Source organism: Choloepus didactylus, chromosome 1 (genome assembly GCF_015220235.1).
Source record: "Choloepus didactylus isolate mChoDid1 chromosome 1, mChoDid1.pri, whole genome shotgun sequence".
Lineage (NCBI taxonomy): Eukaryota > Metazoa > Chordata > Mammalia > Pilosa > Megalonychidae > Choloepus > Choloepus didactylus.
In genome coordinates, this window is record NC_051307.1 from 138876988 (window position 1) to 138897458 (window position 20471).

The window sequence follows — 20471 nt, forward strand, 5'->3', positions numbered from 1 at the left end:
GTGGGCAGATGTTTTAGTGTTGATTAGATTATAGTTCTTTGAGTGTTTCCATGGAGATGTGACCCACCCAGCTATAGATGATAACTCTGATTCAATAATTTCCATGGAGGTGTGGTCCCACCCATTCAGCATGGGCCTTGATTAGTTTACTCGAGCACTATATAAGCTGGGACAGAAGGAATGGGCTTGCTACAGCCAAGAGGGACACTTTGAAGAACGCACAGGAGCTGAGAGAGGAGCTGCAGCTTACAGAGACATTTTGGAGATGGCCTTTGAAAGCAGACTTTTGTTCCGGAGAAACTAAGAGAGGACAAATGCCCCAAGAGCAACTAAGAGTGACATTTTTGAGGAGCTGCTGCCTAGGGAGGAACATCCTGGGAGAAAGCCATTTCGAAACCAGAGCTCCAGAGCAGACACCAGCCATGTGCCTTTTCAGCTAACAGAGGTTTTACAGAAGCCATTGGCCATCCTCCAGTGAAGGTACCTGATTGTTGATGACTTACTTTGGACATTTTATGGCCTTAAGACTGTAACTTTGTAACCAAATAAACCCCCTTTATAAAAGCAGATCCATTTCTGGTATTTGCATCCCAGAAGCATTAGCAAACCGGAACAATAGCAAACAGCTGTGTAACTATTCTCAGGTTACTTAAACTCTTCAGGTCTCACAAAGCTTATTTGTAAAACTGGGAGGGGGTAATATTAAATTATCCCTAACATCTTCTCAGGCTCTAAAATTCTGTGCACTTACTCTTTGCATGCAGAGTAGATGCAAAGGGAGCAGTAATGTAATCAGGTGCAAAATGAAACATTACATTGGTATAATTGTACTTACTGAGTAGATGATGGAACTTAACTATATTTATCTGGGGCAAATGCAAGGGGAGGCTAATCACCTTATAAATAAAACAGTTTATGAGTTTTTTAATGTGTTCCTTACTGAAAATTCATTACTTTCCAGACTAAATTAAACAGCATTTAAAGCCAATGTTTTCCTTCTTACCTTTAGTTAAACAAGATAAGATTTTGGCTTATTTTAGTCATGTAATTACATAGCACAAGCCACTTGGGATGCAGATTAGTAGAGGAAAACATCCCTACACAGAAGCTTTGAGAGAAAGAGGGGAGCTAAGAACCAGATCCAAAGCTCAAGAAGCAGAGACATGTGCACAGTTGGTGATGGAGTAGCCTCGTTTCCAATTTCCAGATGATTGACCAACTGGAATCTTCACTACAACAAGTTCATTACCAATAGGCCATGATACATCTGCCCCCTACCAGGTTTGACCATTAAAGAGTGTGGTCCACATATGTGGGTTGACTCACCATACTCTAGTCCCCTTTTCTCCCACCAAGAGTATTCTGAGTTGCCATTCTCCACCAGGTGCTTTGAGAATGGTGGAACACACCCCTAGCTACAGACACCAATCAGCTTCTCCCAGTTCCCACATATGGTGGGTGGCTCAGTGAACCACCAACAAATCAATAAGAAGCTAGAGTTTCTGGGGAAAGAAACCTCCTTTTTTCTCTTTCCTTCTGGAAGTGAATGTAGGTTGTAGCTCTGGGAGCTTTTTGTGGCCATCTTGAAGATGTGAGGAGCATGCCTGACATTGTCATGGACCCCTACATAGAGCTGAGCAAGAAAGAAAGTCCATAAATGAGACAGAGAGAGAGAAAAACTAGTTCCTCTCCACATCGTTTATACCCTAAATCTACCCTTTTCTAAAGTTTCCCTACCTCTGGACTTTTAACTTAGGTAAGCCACTAAGTTTCCTTTATTACTTAAGCTAATTTGAGTTAGGATTTCTGTTACTTGCAACAACAACAAAAAAATCCTCATTGACAGAGATACTGTGTTATTCAAGTTTATCTGTAAATTAAAAGTATTTTGATAGAATGCATTTCAGTGTCTTATCTACTGTTCTGGTTTGCTAGTGCTGCCACTATGCAAAATACCAGAAATGGATTGGCTTTTATAAAGGGTGTTTATTTGGTTACACTGTTACAGTCATAAGGCCATAAAAGTGTCCTAGCTAAGGCGTCATCAATAGGGTACCTTCACTGAGGGCATCCAGAAAAACCCCTATTAGCTGGGAAGGCATGTGGCTGGCATCTGTTGATCCCAAGTTGTGTTCTAGCTCCTCTCTCAGCTCCTGTGCATTCTTCAAAATGTTGCTTTTGGGGCATTTTGTCCTCTCTTAGCTTCTCCAGAGCAAAGTGTCAGCAAAAGTCTGCTTTCAAAGGCCATCTCCAAAATATCTCTCTAAACTGCAGCAGCGAGCTCCTTCTGTCTGAGCTTTTATAGGGCTCCGGTAAACCAATCAAGACCGACACTGAATGGGTGGGGCCACACATCCATGGAAATAATCTAATCAAAGGTATTACCCACAGTTGGCTGGGTCACATCTCCATGGAAACAACCTAATCCAAAGATTCCCACTTAATCAACATTAACATGTCTGCCCCCACAAGATTGCATTAAAGAACATGGCATTTGGGGGGACATAATACATCCAAACTGGCAGATCTACACAAAGGGCCAAATTCTTCTCCAGATTAAATTCAGAACAAGTCTTCATCTGTAAACCTCATAACAGATCAGACTAATGAAAACCAGTATTTGTTTTTTTTGTTTTAGATCCTGGGTATCTCAAGTTATCTCTGAAAGAACTTCAAAACTATATTTTAAATCTTTAAAATATGTTGGAATTTTCTATTTTACTTAATTACATTTTTCTTCCTTTTCTAATAGTAATACACCATAATTGGAAGTTAGGTATAGCAGAAGGGAAAAAAAAATCATTAATGCTCCTACCACCTAAAGATAACAACTACTAATATTTAGTTATTTTTCCTTCCATTCTTGTTATGGTACTTTACTTAATTGCACCCATTATGATTGTTAAGTGTAGTATCTATTTGCCTTGACTTTAAGAGCAAACTTTGGGTCATTATGAAGATTTAACACACATACATACACACTCAAAGCAAACAGAATTTCCTAATAAAATATAACAAAATAAATCTAAATACAAGTCTAAAACCTAGAAAGGAAAATTTCCAAAATTGAGAGTCAAAAAAAGTTTTAAAAAATGTGAGAGAGCTCTAGTTAAATGGAATATAAAGGTATCAGAACCCAATATATGTTTCAATGCTATTTAATGGCTTGAAGGTATGGTCCTACTACTTGCAGGTAGAGGGAATAAATATGCATTATTACTTCTTTTTTTTCTAATTTTTTAAATTTTGAAATGTTTTAGGATTCTGCATGAGGGTTTCCATCCCGAATTTAACATGTCATTGGTAACCCCAGTTTACCTCCTGTCCCGTGATTTTCTAGGAGTTTCAGGCCATAAACAGATGCAGTACAGTACGTACTCTGACAACCCCAAAGGATCCACACAATAAATCACATCTTGGGTTTAGAGTTGAATGGGATTTAGGTTCTGTTATCCAGATGATAGGATAAGAGTAAAATGTCTTTCTTCCTTCACTCAAGAAGCAGAGAGACTGTTTCGTGAGGTAAACATACAAGTAACTCAGTGAACACTGCTTTTAATAATCTAGCTTTATAAATGTCATTGTTAGAAATTCCTTCTGTATTCTTGTCATATGTTGAGCCAATTTTCATTTTCAGCTATGGTTTTTAAAAATATTTCTCTGTATTTTCATAGGTAGGAGGAAATTTAGAGATGCTGCCAGTGGAAGGGAGTCATAGCTCTGGTAACTAGAGGTTCAGAATTAACTTAAATTTTTTTCCTACCCATATATATGGAACTTTGGTTTCCACTAGCAAGTATATCTTTGTTCAGAAAGTAAGATATGCTTTTGTCTCCACCTTGTTGAGTTTGACTGACATCCATGTTCCTAGATGCAGTGGTTCCTTCTCACTCCTCAGCTAGACCTATCAGAAGTGTTCAGCATAGTGGGTCTAGCCCTCCTCTTTCACTGGTTTCCTGAACCACATGCTCTGATTTTTCTCCTACTTTTCTGAGTATACACTCTTAGCCTACTTTCCTGGTTCTTCCTCACCTCCCCCACCTCCTAACGTGGGAGACCTAGGCATAGTCCTTGGGTATTTTGTCATTTCTACTTCTTCTTACTTGTTGGTCTCATGGATTTACACCCTCACTATAGACCGATGGCTCTAAAATTGATATCTTTCTATCTTGGAATGTAAATCTCCAGCCCAGACCCCTCCCCTGAACTCCAGACTCTTATCTGTTTGACATTTTCCCTCAGTTGTCTAGGGGCCTAACATGTCCACAGCTGAGCTCCTTATCTTCCTCCCACCAGATCCTTCCCCTGCAGTCTCCCTCATCTCATTGGAGGGCTACGTGACTGTCCTGATTGCCCAAGCCAAGAAACTTGGAGTCATCCTTGACTGTTCTCTTTCTTTCATACCACATCCAATTAATTTGTAAATCCTCTTAACTCTGCTCTGAAAATAGATCCAGAATCTGACCACTTCTCACCATTTCCATCCTGGTTCAAGCTACCATTACCTTATGCCTAGATAATTACAATAACTTCCTAAGCAGTAAACTTTCTTTCCCCTTTCAGTCTATTTTCCAACTTAGCACCCAGGATGATCTTGTTAAAAAATAAATCAATAGGGAAATACTAGTCTCTTCAATAAATGGTGCTGGGAAAAGTGAATATCCTCATGCAAAAAAAAAAAAAAAAAAAAATTGAAAATGGACCCTACCTCACACTATATACAAAAGTCAACTCAAAATGAGTTAAAGACCTAAATACGAGAACCAAAACTATGAAACTGTTAGAAGAAAACATAGAGAAGCATCTCCAGAACCTAGTATTAGGCAATGGATTCATAGACTTTACACCAAAAGCGCAAGCAACAAAAGAAAATATAGAGAGATGGGACTTCATCAAAATTTAAAACTTTTGTGCATCAAAGAACTTTATCATGAAGTAAAAAGACAACCTACAAAATGGGAGAAAACATTTGGAAACTACGTATCTGATAAGGGCTTAATAGCCAGAATATATTAAGAAATCCTACAACTCAACAACAAAAAGACAAACAACCCAATTAAAAATGGCAAAAGCCTTGAATAAACATTTCTCCAAAGAAGATATATAAATGCCAAAGAGCACATGAAAAGATGCTCAATATCATTAGCCATCAGAGAAATGCAAATGAAAACCACAATGAGATTCCATTTCATACTCACAAGAACTGCTACTATGAAGAAAATCAGAAAATAATAATTATTGGAGCAAATGTGGAGAAATAGGAACACACGTTTATTATTGGTAGGAATGTAAAGCGGTACAGCCTCTGTGGGAAACAATTTGGCAGTTCCTCAGAAAGTTAAATATAGAATTACCATATAACCTGGCCATCCCACTTCTAGGTATATGCCCAAAAGAATTGAAAGCAAGGGCTAGAATAGATATTTGCACACTGAAGTTCATAATGGCATTCTTCACAATTCCCAAAAGAAGCACAATCTACAGATGAATAAATAAAGAAAATGTGCTATATACATCCAATGGAATATTATCAGCCATAAAAAGGAATGAAGTCCTAATGCATGCTACAACACAGATGAACCTTGAAGACATTGTGTTGACTGAAATAAGCCAGACCCAAAAGGACAAATATTTTTGATGTCACCTACATGAAACAATTAGAATATGCAAATTAATAGTCAGAAACTAGAATACAGGTTACCAGTGGCTGGGATGTAGGGAGGGAATGGGGAATTAATACTTAAATATTAATTACATTAATGCTTAATTGGTACAGAGCTTCTGTTTGGGTTGATGGAAGAGTTTTAGCAGTGGATGGTGGTACAACATTGTGAATGCAATTAACACCACTGAATGGTATATTTGAAAGTGCTTAAAAGGGGAAATTTTAAGTTGTATACATGTTAGCAGATAAACATTTTGTAAAACCATAAAACTGTACAAAACAGAGTGAACCCTAATGGAAAGTACTATAGTTAATAGTAATATTATAATAATATGTTTCATCAGTTTTAACAAGGGCACAACACTAACATGGAGTGTAACAATAGGGAAGATGCATTGTGAAGGGGGTATATGGGAACGCTGTACCTTCTGCGTGATTTTTCAGTAAACCTACAACTTCTCTAATTAAAGAACAAAAAGTTTTAAGTAGGGAAAAAAATAAATCATATCATGTCACTCCACTGCTTAATACCCTCCAAAGTCTCCCATCTCACTCAGCGGAGAAGTCAACATCCTTAAAATGCCTAAAAGGTCCTGCACACGCTGGATCCTGTGCACTAAAGGATTAACTTTACCCAAAGAAAGTTTTGGTCCTTTGCCCTGGCTCCTGGGAGATAACCTCTAACCCCTTGGAATGGCCTGCCTGCTGTAAGTGTCTTTGTTTACCTGGGAGCCTTAGGCTATGCCAGATGGTCTGTGATAACAATGTGATTTACTGGGGTCTTTGGGCCCTGGAGTCTCAGCTTGACCTCTGGAGAGACTGGACACTACGGACAGTCATGCAGGAGGTCAGCCGTGTCTACTTGGCCAATCCCCATTAAAAATTCTGGACACCAATATTCAGGTGCACTTCCCTGGTTGGCAGTACTCCGTCCCTGTTGTCACACATAATTGCTGGGAGAAATAAACACTATAAGTACAACTTCACTGGGAGGGAGCAACTGGAAGCTCCTTGCCTGGTCTCTCCTAGACCCTTCCCTACGTGCCTCTTCCCACTGTTGAATTTAATCTGAATCTTTTCACTGTTACAAACTGTCACTGTGTATATAAGAGCTTTGCCAAGTTCTATGAGTCCCTCTAGTGAATCATCAGACCTGATGGTGGTCTTGGGGAGCTCCCAAATTTGCAGTGCTCGTCTTCACCTCCCTGATGTCATTTCTTGTAATTCTACCATCCATTTACTCTGCTCTTGCCATATTGGCTTCCTTGAGGTTTCTCTCACCTTAAGCCTTTGCAGATGCTGTTCCCTCTGTCTGGGGCACTTTTCCCCCAGAAACAGGCATGACTCTCTTTTATGCCTTCTTTACATATTTATTCAAATGCCATCTCTCTGGGTGAGTTCTTCCCTGACTACCCTATGTAAAATTGCCACCATCCCTTGACACACACATTCATCCTCCTTCCAAATTCTGTGTTTCTCTAGAAGATTTATTCTTTCTGAAATGTGCATTTTATGTATCTAAATGGGAGTGTTTACTGTTTGTCTCATCCCAACCAGAATGAACTATGCAAGAAAGCAGGGAATTTAGTCTGTTTCACTAACTGCTGTATCCCCAATGCCTAGAAGAGTGCATAGCAAGAGGGGGGCAATTAGTGGCTAGCTGTTGAATTAAGGAATGAGTCTATGTGTATAGGGGAGGAACTGAGCTAAATGGTTAGGTAAAAAAGAATATATTCTGTACTCAAAACAGTAGGGAGGGATTAGTGGTCATATAAAATGCCTCATAAAAAGAGTCTCCACCAATGTATTATAAAATATGGATTCGTAGATTTAGCTGCACCAACCTGATCTTCCATCTTCTGAGAGAATGTGCTTTGGGTCGCCCAGTAACAATAGGAAAAATATTTCACCCATGCAGGATATCTAGAACCGAGAACTGGTGGACATGGGGTCAGAAAGGGCAGGTCCTCTGAGAGGAATCTCTGTGAGTGAAAGGCAGAGAGGAGATGGCATCCATATGTTGCATATAGGCCAGACTCTGTCTGGCTCACCCAGACACCCGTGGGTGACCAGGCCTCCTGAAGTGGAAAGGAATGACCCTTTCATTGTCATTGCCCTTTCCCATTAACACTGATCCCTCTGCCAAGGAGAACAGATAAGGTGGGGCCAGACTCTAGTGAGAAACCTCACAGTGACTTGAGGGTACCAGCAGGAGACCATCCTGCAACTGCTAATCACCAGCTATCATTGTAGGTCAGGTCTCTACCAAGAACAAACAGGTGTGGTCAGAACCCACAGTCACTCACAGTGACTGAGCAGAGAGAGACTCCTCTGGTATACTTACGGTGGCAGGCCAGCCAGGGATCCCAGCAGAAGGGCCAGCCCTCCAGATGCCCCCATCTTTAGGAAGATAACACCTAGTGTTGTAATAAGATGACAACCCTTCTTGTAATGAGATGGAAATGGAGAATGAAGAGGAAAAGAGTAAACTAAAGGGGACTAGCCAATGTGACTGATGGACAAGCGTGATGAAAGGGAGAGGAGCTGGCAGTGGGAAGGGGCAGAGAAGAAGAGGCCCATTGCCCTGTCCTGTGGGTGTGTCACCTCTGGGGTCTCTAGAGTCAGCCAGCCTTATGACAGTTTGGTAAGTATCGTGTGGCACCTTCAAAGCATCTTGGAATTCAAGATGTAAGGACCTATTCACTAGGAGAACAATACTGTCCCCAAGTACCATTATCTCAAAGGGGGACACGATGGATGCTATCAGTGAAGTTAGGAAGTAGCAGGGAGACTGAGTCACAAGCCTGGTGGAGTGAGTCACATTATCTGATAAGCCAGCAAATTGTCTTCCAGTAAACAATGAAGGCTTATTTGCTTTTCGGTCTTCTTTTTGATAATTCATTTTTTCAGCATCTGTTAGTTCTACACTAGATGCTAGATTCTGGGGACACAGCAATTAACCATATGGATAGAGTCCCTGCCCTCCTGGAGTTCACACTCCAGTGGGAGAGGCAGCAATTAAACCAATAAAAAAGAACGTCACGAGGATAAAGGGGGGTAAAGGAAGAAGGGGATAATTTAATAAATCTTGCAAAGAAGTTACAATGAAGGTTAAGCTTTTGGGAAATTATGCATGTAGGCACTGGTCATCTCAGGAAGCAATCATACCTCCTTTTTAAAGCCAAGACAGCTTCTAAATGCATTGTTGTCACTGAACTCTGAGTTATAGAGTGCTGTAAAATTTCAAAAGCAGGATGAATCACTGACCTGTAACAGACCCTTCCAATGCTAAAGCAATAGCTTAGATGCTTAATGAGCTGCACAATCTACACCCACATGCTACAATTGTCAGAGATTCTCCATCATTCTGCCTTAACAAATTAAGAGGAACATGATGAGGGGAAAAAGGCTAAAGACAATTGGTCAAAACTCCCTCACCTAAAAATATTCTATCTAACCCCCTGAGAACCTGAGTCTCCCTGACTGCTCTGGGCGTCTCAGCTACTCCCACCCTTCGCATTGCAGCCTGCCAGGACCTATGGCCAGAAACCACACTGTCCTCTGCCCTGGACCCAGCTTGTAGCAGGCCTGTCCTTTGGCCTGCTGCTCCAGCCTCTTGGGGTGGTTCCCTGGCCCAGATTATTGGTGGGTTCCTGACTTTGGTTCTGGATAATATTGAGGTAACCACGTTTGTGCCCTCCTCGCCCTCCCACGCCTGCCTGACTGTTCTCAGAGGGCTCACTCCATGCTGGCCTAGTGACCTCCATCTCAACACGCCCCACCACTCCCCCTCACCCCACAGTGGACGGGCTGAACAGATGAGCACCGATGGCTGAATCTATGTAGGTTAATAAGCTTAGCATGCCTTTGACAGCTACCTCAGCTTTGGGCCTAAAGATCAAAGGGAGGATATTATGGCCCTTGTCTGAGACAGTGGGAAACACAGTCTTTGACACAGAATTGGAAGCAGTAAGCAGGAGTCCTTGCTGTACAAGCACAACAAATATAGCACCACAGCACCACCTCCCAACGCCAGGCAGGCACTACAAGGAGTCACAGCCCTCTTTCCCACGACCTCCTCCCTCTGCAGAATTAATTCTGGCTCAGACTGTTCCAGATTAAAGGGAACTAAAAAGACATAACAACTCAATGCACTATGTGATTCTAAACTGGATCCTAAAACTGGAGTAAAAAAAAAAAAAGATGCTGTAAAGGACATTGCATCAACTGACAGAATTGAAATACAGATGGTAAATTAGATAAAAGTATCAGATCAATGTAAATTTTACTGAAGTTAGTAACTATACCAGGGTTATATAAGAGAATATCCTTACCCGTAGGAAATGCACACTGAGGTATTGAGGGAAAGGGGCCATGATACATGCAACTTATTCATAAAGGTTTAAAAAATAGAGAGAGCACATGTAACAGGCAAAACAAATGGGGCAAAATGTTAGCAATGTTAAAGGGTAAAGGGTCTGCAGGTGTTCTTCATATCATCCTTGCAACTTTTCTGTCAGCTTAAAATTATTTTTAAGTAAAAGTTTTTTTAAAAAAAAACAAAAAACAAAAATCTGGTCTTAAGAATTAATAGCTTATCTAAAAATAGCTCCTCCACTAGATGGAACCCCACCATTAGAGGTTCATTTCTTCAGCTATGATCTATTTTTTGGACACCCTATTAAAAAATACCTCTAACTGAAATCTGAGGGAGAATCAGTTGAAAACTAGCTAAAGGCAGGCAGAGAAATCCTGGGAAGGAGGCAAAGTACTAGGTGTGGAGAGGTGTCCAGACCTGCTCCATCTCCAACTCCAACTTAACTGCGCAACAAGGCACCTGTGCCTGGGGCAAAACACACTAACAGATACTCTCTGAAGGAATGCAGCCAGGTGAAATCCTGCTCCCAGAGATCTGTGATGTGGCTCAGGAATGCCTAGTGCTGGGAAATTCCAGGGCATAGACAATTTGCTCTATAAGATACCTATCTGTTTTAGGTTATAAAACCCAGGAATATCCTGGCTGGAGTACCATATAAATTCTTATTTTTGCTTACTATAAAAAATTACCATTGATTTTAACAATCTAGGGGAAATATATTAATTCAAATTTAAGTTCTGGTCTACAATTATCTGGATGAAGAAGTTATTGAAGATTCCTCCTTTTTACATTTTAAGGAGCAGAGCGCTTCCTTTTCTTTGTGAAATAGCACAACCTAGTGGCGCTTAGGAGCACTGCAGGGAAATTGAAGAATAGTTTTTTTCCTTGAGTAAGGCCAATATTTGACCTATAGTTGCCCTGTAGTTAGGAAAATCAGGTCTCAAAATTCTTTTTTTTTTTTTTCCAGATGAAAGCACTATCAACAACTTCTATATAAGAAAGCACAGGTTCATATAACCCAGCATAGTTCTTGAGTCCTGAGTTTCCAATGTTTTCACTATGCTACATAAATAAAGCAAGTTTTACTCTGGAAAACCACAAGTGGAAATTCCAAAATAGACTGAATTTCTGTCCCCAAATAATATTTCAAATCCAAGAAGCACTCATTTCTCACTATTACTAAAGCATTTTATATCTAAACTGACACTTTCAAAAAATACTAATTTTAGAACTTCTGTTCCATTCCATGGGAAATAAACACATTCTGTTTGTTCCGAATAGGCCCCTTTCATGATGTCTTCTAGACTCTTCACCAGCTGTCCCTTCGGGTTTCAAGTAATCACACTGGTTCCAAGCCTTAACCGCTTGGTGTCTTAGACTTTCCTTCAGAAAAGTTGATGCAAGGAGAGACACAGCCAAAAGCCTCCAAGCAAATCAGCACAGGCCCCAGACTGACAAAAAGTAGGCCAGTCTAAAATAAATCAGGTAGGCTTAATACAACCCCTGCACAGGTAGCATTTCTTCTAGGTAATCGACTTTCACGGTCATGGCATAGCTACTTTCCAAGCAGGTCTGAACGTGCTAAGCATTCCACGAAAAGAGCAGGTCCCAGGAATGCATGGTGGAGGGTGTTGTTGTTTTTGAAGTTGGGTGGGAGGTGACAGTTCAGTTTAGGAAAAAAATAATTTTCAACTTTCGCACTGTATCAATGCTGTGATATTATTAAACAGAGGAAACAAGAGCCATAGTCTTTCCTGAGTGCCCACTAAATGCCCTTTTGCATGAATAATATTATCTTGTGAAGAAGGTTGTATTTCATACAAAGATAAGGAAAAGGAGGATCAGAGAAGGGAAGAAGGAAGCTGATCTTGAACTCTGCTGTTAGGACATTGCATTCTCACTACGACAGAACCCGGGGAAAGGTTTTCAGAGTGAGCGAGTTAATTTGTTTTCATCTGTATAAAGCTATTTCAAAGTTAACTCCTTGAGATTCCAACTAAAAAAATAAGTCCTATTTATACTTGGAATCTTCTTTTAGAGATAAATGAGAACTCTATCAGTTAACAATTGCTCCCAAACTTGGTCAGGACATCTTTGAGAAAGCTGTTGGGTCAGTGAGATTCCTCTCTTGTTTTCCTTCCCCTCTTCTTTAGGGCCTTCTTCCTGTTTCCCTGCATGGACAGTATGAAGCATTACACCATGCCCTGACATCCAAGCTTTCCCCTTGCTCTAGCCTTCCTTCCCACCTTCTCTTTTTCCAGGTCAGACCTGGCATGTATCTATTTTCTGGGTCTGCTGTCTATTAGCTTAGATTGGCATGGTGCCCCCCTCGGGAAGGCACACACTTCCATTCAACAGGAGCCTCTGAGGACGCAACGAAATCTGAGTTCAAAAGAAATTCTCAGACACTGTGGGAAGCTGACGGGAGAGGTATTTGCTGGTTGGTGGAAGTTTCAGCCCTTTGCAGTTTCATTCTGGCTCAAACATTTTTGCTCTAGATACAATGCTAGAATCATAGACATTGATAAAACACGATTTTTATCCTTGTATTATACCATTTGGAAAGTAATTTTTCCAACGCTTCAAGAGGCAGTTCTGACTGAATAGACACCCATGTGACACCCATGTGTGAGGCAAAAAGAAAAGAACACAAAAAAACATTCACAATAGATCCCAAGACTCTATTCCAGTAGGTGAAGCAAAGAATTTGTAAAAGCAACTGAAGAAAGGAGTGTGATAGACATTGCTCAGAAATGCTGCCAGATTGAATTGGTAGGTGTTTCTTTTCTGTCCCTCTCTTTTCAAGATACCACAGACTTTTCCTTTCAACTTCTAAAAGATAAGACTAAGTGATGGCTTCCTAGGATGGCTGAAGGAAGGGGGTGGAGCAAGGCAGCTCTAGCAGGCTCCTGTTCTGTGGCAGGCAGAGAGCGAAGCACCTGCACTTATGTGATGTAAATTGAATTAGGCCCGTTTTACAGGTGAGGAAGTTGGGGTTCAGCAAGGTTAAGTAACACACTGCATCTAAGATACAGGAAAAACTATGGGGCTGGAGCATTATTAGTGGCACAAAGGAAAGTTCCTACATGCTCTTTGGTATCTTTCTTTTTAATCTCCAACTTCTGACTAGATGCACCTCAGTCAAGCAATATACACATATGGAGCACTTTCTAGATGCAAAGCATTGGAAGATTACAAAATATTATAAGCTCTAGTTCTTATCCTCAAGATGAGGACATAATTTTGAGAATAAGACACACACACACACACACACAAATAAGTAACAATCCAAACCATATATGGACCAAAGATAGGTCCATACTGTGGAAGAGACAGAGAGTCTGTGGGTTGGATCTGCTTAGGCAGCAGGGATGTGTAAGGACAGTCTAGATAAAGAAAGAAATTATGAGGGGAGACTCAATGGTGGGAAGGAACAGAGTCGAGGGGACAGTGTGCAGGGCAATGGGACTGGGGCAGTTTACAGAACAGAGCAGTGGGAGACAAACCTGGGAAGTCCGATGGGGCAGGGTGGGGAGTGCGGCTGTGTATGTTGTTGTGAGGCAGAGGGGTAGACACACAGACAGCATTGGGAAAGCTCTGCATGGGGACCCAAGGCATGGGGGGGTCTAGTACCAGCTTTGTTGCCAGCTGGAAATGCAATTCAGGCTAGTCTGAGCCTTGATTTACTTCAGCTCTAAGACAAGATACTGGAACAGATTGCCTCCAAGGTCTGCCCCGTATCAATAATTCCAAGAATCTCCCCTTCTCCTCCCATTCCTCTTTTATTGTTCCTTCCCCACCATCAACTAAGGCTATAGAAATTGTTAGCCTTGGTTGGCAAATAGCACCAGTTTGTGTTTTTGAGAAGCAATTATTTCATTCCACAAACTGGACAAGCCCTGTCATTGTAAAAAGAATAACTAACACGGTATGCTCATTATTGGGGAATTTTTGAAAAGGTAAATAATCTCAAATTGACAGATTGTTTCTATTAGACCAGTGTCATTTTTTCTACTCGCCACCACTTGCTTTTGCTAAATTATTATTTGATGCAATGTCGCCAGCTAATGTTGGGGCTTCACTGGAAAAAGACCTAGGAACCTCACTGCTGTGCTAGCTATAAGGATATTGTTGAGGATGTTGTTAATTACACAAAGAAGGAGAACCACAAGAGAAATTTCCCTCTGATCTCAGGATCAGGAAGAAGTGCCCCTACTCTGAGTTTAACTATCGGACTGTCTACCTCAGGGACCCTGCGAGTGTTGGAAAGGGCTCCATTTCCCACTTCACAATTGGTGCTTCTGGAAAGTGCAGAGCCAAAGCCCAGACTTGCCTCTTATAAATGCACTGTCTTACCTGTGGTTTGCTAGCTGGCCCCTGGCTCTGTCTTACCTTCCTGGTCTAATTCTTGGTCTAATTATTCTTACTTTTAAATTTATTTTTATCTTTCTGAATTGTGTACATTTGGATACCTTAAATACCTCTGGAAACAAGGAGGGCTGAAAATAAATAAACACAAACAAATAACTCGTGCAACTAAAAGCTTTGTTTTCTAGACCAGGGATCAACAAACTACAGCCCATGTCCTTACCCAGCCTGCCATTTGTTTCTGAGCAGCTTGCAAGCTATGAATGGTTTTTACATTTTTTAGTGGTTGGGATGGGGGTGGGGTGGGGGTAGGGTATGGAATAAAAGGAAGATTTGTGACTGTGGAAACTATATGAAATTCACATTTCAGTGTCCATAAATAAAGTTTTACTGGGACACAGTCACACTCACTCATTTACATATTGTCAATGGCTGCTGTGACACTACAAAAATAGAATTCAGTATTTGCACCAGAGATGGATGTGGCCCACAAGCCTAAAATATTTACTATCTAGCCTTTTACAGGATAAGTTTGCTGACCCCTGGGGTAGATCTTCAATCTGCAGGCATTTGAATTCCTCCTGGTTAATGTTAGTATTACAAAATTGCTTCACAGTTGGGCATCCGCTGCATTCTTTTCAGTCTAGATATTTTTGTGCTTTGCCCATAAAACTACCTTGCAGGACTCCTCAACCTTATTTTCTGTAGGATTTTGTGTTTACTATCTGGCTCAGAGGTCAATGTTATGTAATAGAGACAATTAGCTTTCAGCCTCTTAGAAATGACTGAAGGGCCCTCTTGGGTGACTATTTTATAGTCACTAATAAAATGAATCCACAAAAAACTTCTATTTCTGCTGAAAATCCTAAGCCAACAGAAGGATCTACACAGTAACTTGGCACTTTTTACACCACCTTCAAACAGTTTTCTCCAGTTTCTCTTGAATTGATGCATGTGTTTGCATATTTACTAATTTTTTCCTCCCCTGGTCACCCTTAGTTAGAAATAAAACCAAGTCTCCATGGAAACACAACATAATGCTCTCTCACAGATGGTCGAGGGACCCAAGCAGCTGGTATTGGGCTGAAGGCTGCAATGTCATCTGACCAAATTAGGAAGGGAAAACAGCTTTTCCAGACCTCCCAGAATTCTAAAGCTGAGCATGGAAACCCTCACAGATTGCAGATTACTGAGGATTTTTTAATTCTTTCTTTCCCTTCTGAGAATATTCTATCTTAACTGATTGTATGTTTCAGCTAAAGGGAGCTTTTATCCCCTTAAACTGATTCACAGGAGCTACTGGATAAGCAGGAAGGGTTTCTATATTTAGTGAGCACCTGCTGTGTGCTGGGCACTTCTTATGTTGTGCTTGTCCAGCGTCACATAGTTTATAAACCCACAGAGCTAGGATTTGAACTCTGGTCTGATTAACTCCAAAGCTCATTCTCTTGCCACTGCACATGAAATAAAACCCTTCAAAGAGAAGAAAACAGAAAAGACAAGGTTGATTGGAGGTCTTTTTGTATAGCATAGTGTGGTAGGTTGAATTATGAATCACAGAAAAACACCTTCTTAATCTTAATCCATTCCTGTGGTTGTGAGCCTACTGTACACAGGGCCTTGTGAAGATGTTATTTTTAGTTAAGTTCTGGCCAGATGAGTCAGGTTGGGCTTTAATCTGGATTAACGGAGTCCTTTATGAGGAGAATGAAATTCAGCCATAGAGAGAGAAGGCCACGGGAAGAAGTCAGAAGTCAACAGAACCTGGAGGAGAAAGGAGGGTATGCCGCCATGTGCATTGACATGTGACAGAAAAGCCAAGGACCCAAGGATCACCAGCAGCAACCCCAGAACACCAGTGTTCATGGAGGAAGCACTGCCTTGCTGACACTTCATTTTTGAACTTCTCCCAGCCTCAAAACCATAAGCCAATAAATTCCCCTTGTTTACACCAACCCCCTTTGTGGTATTTGTGATCACAGCTGGGAAACTAAGACACATGATCTTGAAAAAGAAAATCAGTATAAAGAAATAAGAATATGAAAGCCACCTTCCCACCTAACCATGTTTATAAAAAACCAAGATGAGGAGCCAAGAATCCAAGTTCTCTTCCCTAAAAATCCCTATCTAATGCTTAAAGGAAGATGTTTTGAACAAAAGATAATTAAAGATAGAACCAACAAGCTACTATGGAAATTCAGAGACATGCTTCCAGTTTGGGGAGTAGGGGGAGGAAAAGAGGAGTGCATCAAGACAAAGTGGCAAAACACAGCAAGCTCATCATAATTCAGAAGACTGGATATTTCCTCAGACCAATTATCAATTTAACTGTGCTTTTCTCTCCTCAAACTGTGATTTGGGAACAACATCTCCTAAGTCCCATGTCTTACTTAAGTGTGATTTAGCAGCACATACATCTGTTGAAGACCCTGCCTCAGTGACCTGGACCTGGCATTCCCAAGATCACAGAGCCTTGTGCTCCAAGGAATTAGGAAGAGTTGGCCCAGACCTGCACTTCCAAGTACTTCTGCAAGGGCATCTCAGGAACCACAGTAAGGCATGACTGCTCTCCCCAAGGAGATGGACTCCAGGCACCCATGTTCAACTGGGGATCAGGAGGGCTTTGTTTTACCTGTTTTAAGAAAGTGTTCCTCTGCCTAAGAATTGTTTGAAAAGCACTGGCCTGGAACATATCTTTATCTGAACAATGGCACAAATCAAAAGATGTGGCATTGATATTCAAACCAGGACTCATTTTGGGGGTAGTGTGGGGATGCCCTCTGAAGGTTTAAGCAAGAGTTTACAATAATGCCACTCATCCTGTGACAAAGATGCAGAGGCAAATTAAAGAAAGTGAAACAGTCCACTGTCCCCCTGGCCTGATCTATATTCCCACTGCAGTCACTACCACTGAGGGTCGCAGAAAGCACAGAGAAGAGAGACAGAGAGAGAAAGTGGAGAGACAGAGAGAGAAGGGGTTCAGGAAAGAAGGTGGGTGAGGAATGTCGGTCCCTTGTCCCCCATCCCTGTGCGTGGAGCCAGGTGTTCTTTTAGAAAAGTGGTTAGACTCTTCTTAGGCTCCATTTCTAAAACCTGATGGGGGCAGACTGGCCACGTTCCCTATAAATCTAGAAGAGTTAATTCCTCTCCTGTGTGAGCCCATTATTACATAAAGAGTCTGTGTAAAATACTTTGCTCTCCAAGGAGGAGCTGTATCATTGCAAATTGCTTTATTAATAAAATTAGCTGATAAATTAGAGCAGTAGCTATTACCCCAAAATAGAACTTTAGATTATGGAAAAATGCAATCGCTAGAGCCATCTCATATATGCAAAACGATCTTACCCTGTGAAGTAGAAATTTTGAATTTAAGCTAAGAAAACCATTCTTTATATATGCCAGATTGCTTTTGCAGTAGTTAGTGCCCTTGTCCTTCTGAACAGCTTTTACTCACCTGCTCTGATGTTTAAAACTACAGGAATTTGTCAAGGAAGCACTTGTACAGGTGCTACTGTGAGATTTAATGAAGCAGGGCATACCTTATAGAATATTTGAACAAGAAATACTCTGAAAAAGAATACTTCCCATCCCAGAGCAATTCATAAAGATTAGACGTCCAATCTCATACCTAGAAAGTTCTCTCCCTTTTGTTCATATTTCACAGAATAAATGATGGTCTTTGGAAGGTTAGAGAACAACCAGTAATTTATCTTGATAAAAAGTGCTGTCATTTAGAGAACTTGCTCTGTTTCGTGAACTACTTTACTAGACATTAGACCACATGATTCAGATGTAGAAGAAAATAACAGCCCTAGAAACCTGGTAGAATTAGAAAATTAGGATTAGAATTAGAAAATTCTACTGTTAACTTACAAATGCCCTTAAGAGGTATAATGATCCCCATTCTTCATTTTGACCCACTAAATCCCCTACCTGCTCACAGCCAAGGATATTTCTACTGACAGCACGTGGTTAGGAGCTTCCACAGGTGAGCTTTACTATCTTTAATGCAACCCTTAGAGCAAATAGAAAGTAGATAATTTATAGCTAGAAAAAATTAGGCAACCCAAGAAGAGGGCTGGCCGCATTCATTTTTCTTTTCGTTTTTCCACGTAACGTTTCATTTTGAAATTTCAATCCTTATTTCTTTAACAGTAACAACCTTTGCAAAGCCCCGGTTGAATGACTATGTAGTGCACAAATACCTGTATGCCATGCCCGTCTCTGCCTGGATGGTTTCCTGCAACGATATTCCATGAACACGTAAAAACTTCTCCAAATATTTCCGTTCTGCTGCTCCATTGGGCCTAACCGGCCAGCAGGCTGCGTGTTGCGGAAGCTTGCTCACTGCTATGTGCCGTTTAGTTTTGAGAGCAGATTCACTGGTTTTTGACAGGCCCAGCTTGGGGCTGGGGATGTCTGCACAGGCAGGTTTATATAGATGCATGTTTCAAAAAACCAAGCAAACAAAAGCTAATTACACAGAGCTTAGCTTTAAGATTGACTGTATTTTGCTATGATTAACTTATCTGGCTTCGGTGTGCCCACAAAAGGGATCAGCTTGTTTTTCTTAGATCTTCCTCTGTGGTCTTTACATGCAAGTAAACTCCTAAGTCCCTGGTAGAGCTGTTGGTTTACATATCTCTACTGAGACCTCTGCAAATAGGAGCCTGGTGATAGCCAATCACTTTTCTCGTCCCTTTAAAGTCCCCAAAGTCAAACTTAAGCAACTGGGTATTGGCCCTGGAAAAAAATAATAAAACACAGGCAATCTTTCCCATGACTTTCTATTTAGGTAAAAGGAAATATTTTGGTGGGATATGAGCCAAATCTGGTCTCATAAGGACTGTAAGGCCTTCGTGATGATTCATGAGTATATAATAAGTCTTCTCTCTGTTATCAAATATTTCATAATCAAATAATTTTTTATGCTTGTGACATGATTCATTTGGGTGAAAGAGCCCTTTACCTTTTTCTTTCTCAAAAGCTGTTGGAGAATTTTTTCCTATCAAATGATGGGAAATACCAATAAGGTGGTTGTAAAAATCAAAGGGCCCATGCAAATATGTCCACATGACTTTTGAGAAAGTTGCAAAAGCAATGCAATGGAGGAAGGATAGCCTTTTCAACAAATGGTGTTGGAGTGATAGGACATTCATAGACAAACAAAACAAAACAAAACAAAACAAAAACAAAAACAAAAACAAAATCTCATCCTAAACCTCATACTTCTACAAAAATTAATCCAAAATGAATGGCTGAATTAAATGTAATATGTAAAACTGTAAACTTCTAGAAAAAAAATAGAAGGGTCCTAGGGCTAAGCAAAGACTTCTTAAACTTGACACCAAAATCACAATTCATAAAAGCAAAAATTAATAGATTGGATCTCATCAAAATTAAAAATTTGCTCTGCAAAAGGCCCTGTAAAGAGCATGGAAAACCAAACTGTAGACTGGGAGAAAATATTTACAAACTACATATCCAGAATATATAAAGAACTCTCAAAACTTAACACTGAAAACAGAAATAATCCAGTTAGAATAATGGCAAAAGACATGAAAGGACATTTCACTGTAGAGGATACACAGATGGCAAATAAGCACATGAAAAGATGCTCAGCATCATCAGCCATTAAGGAAATGCAGATTTAAACTACAATGAGATATTACTACAGACCTATTAGAATGGCTAAATAAAAATATGAGGATAACACCAAAATGCTGGCAAGGATGTGGAGAAGCTACATCACTCGTAAATTGCTGGTGGGTATGTAAAATGGCACAGTCACTCTGGAAAAGAATATGGGTAGTTTCTTATAAATGTAAACATACCAAACCTACGATTGATCTAGCAATTTCACTCTTGGATATTTATCCCCAAGTAATGAAAACTTACATTCACACAAAAATCTGGAACTGAATATTCATAGCAGCTTTACTTGTAATAGCCTCACACTGGAAACAACCCAAATGTCCTTCAACAGGTAAACTGTAAAACAGTGATGTATCCATACCATGGAATACCATTCAATAATAAAAAGGAATAAACTATTGATAC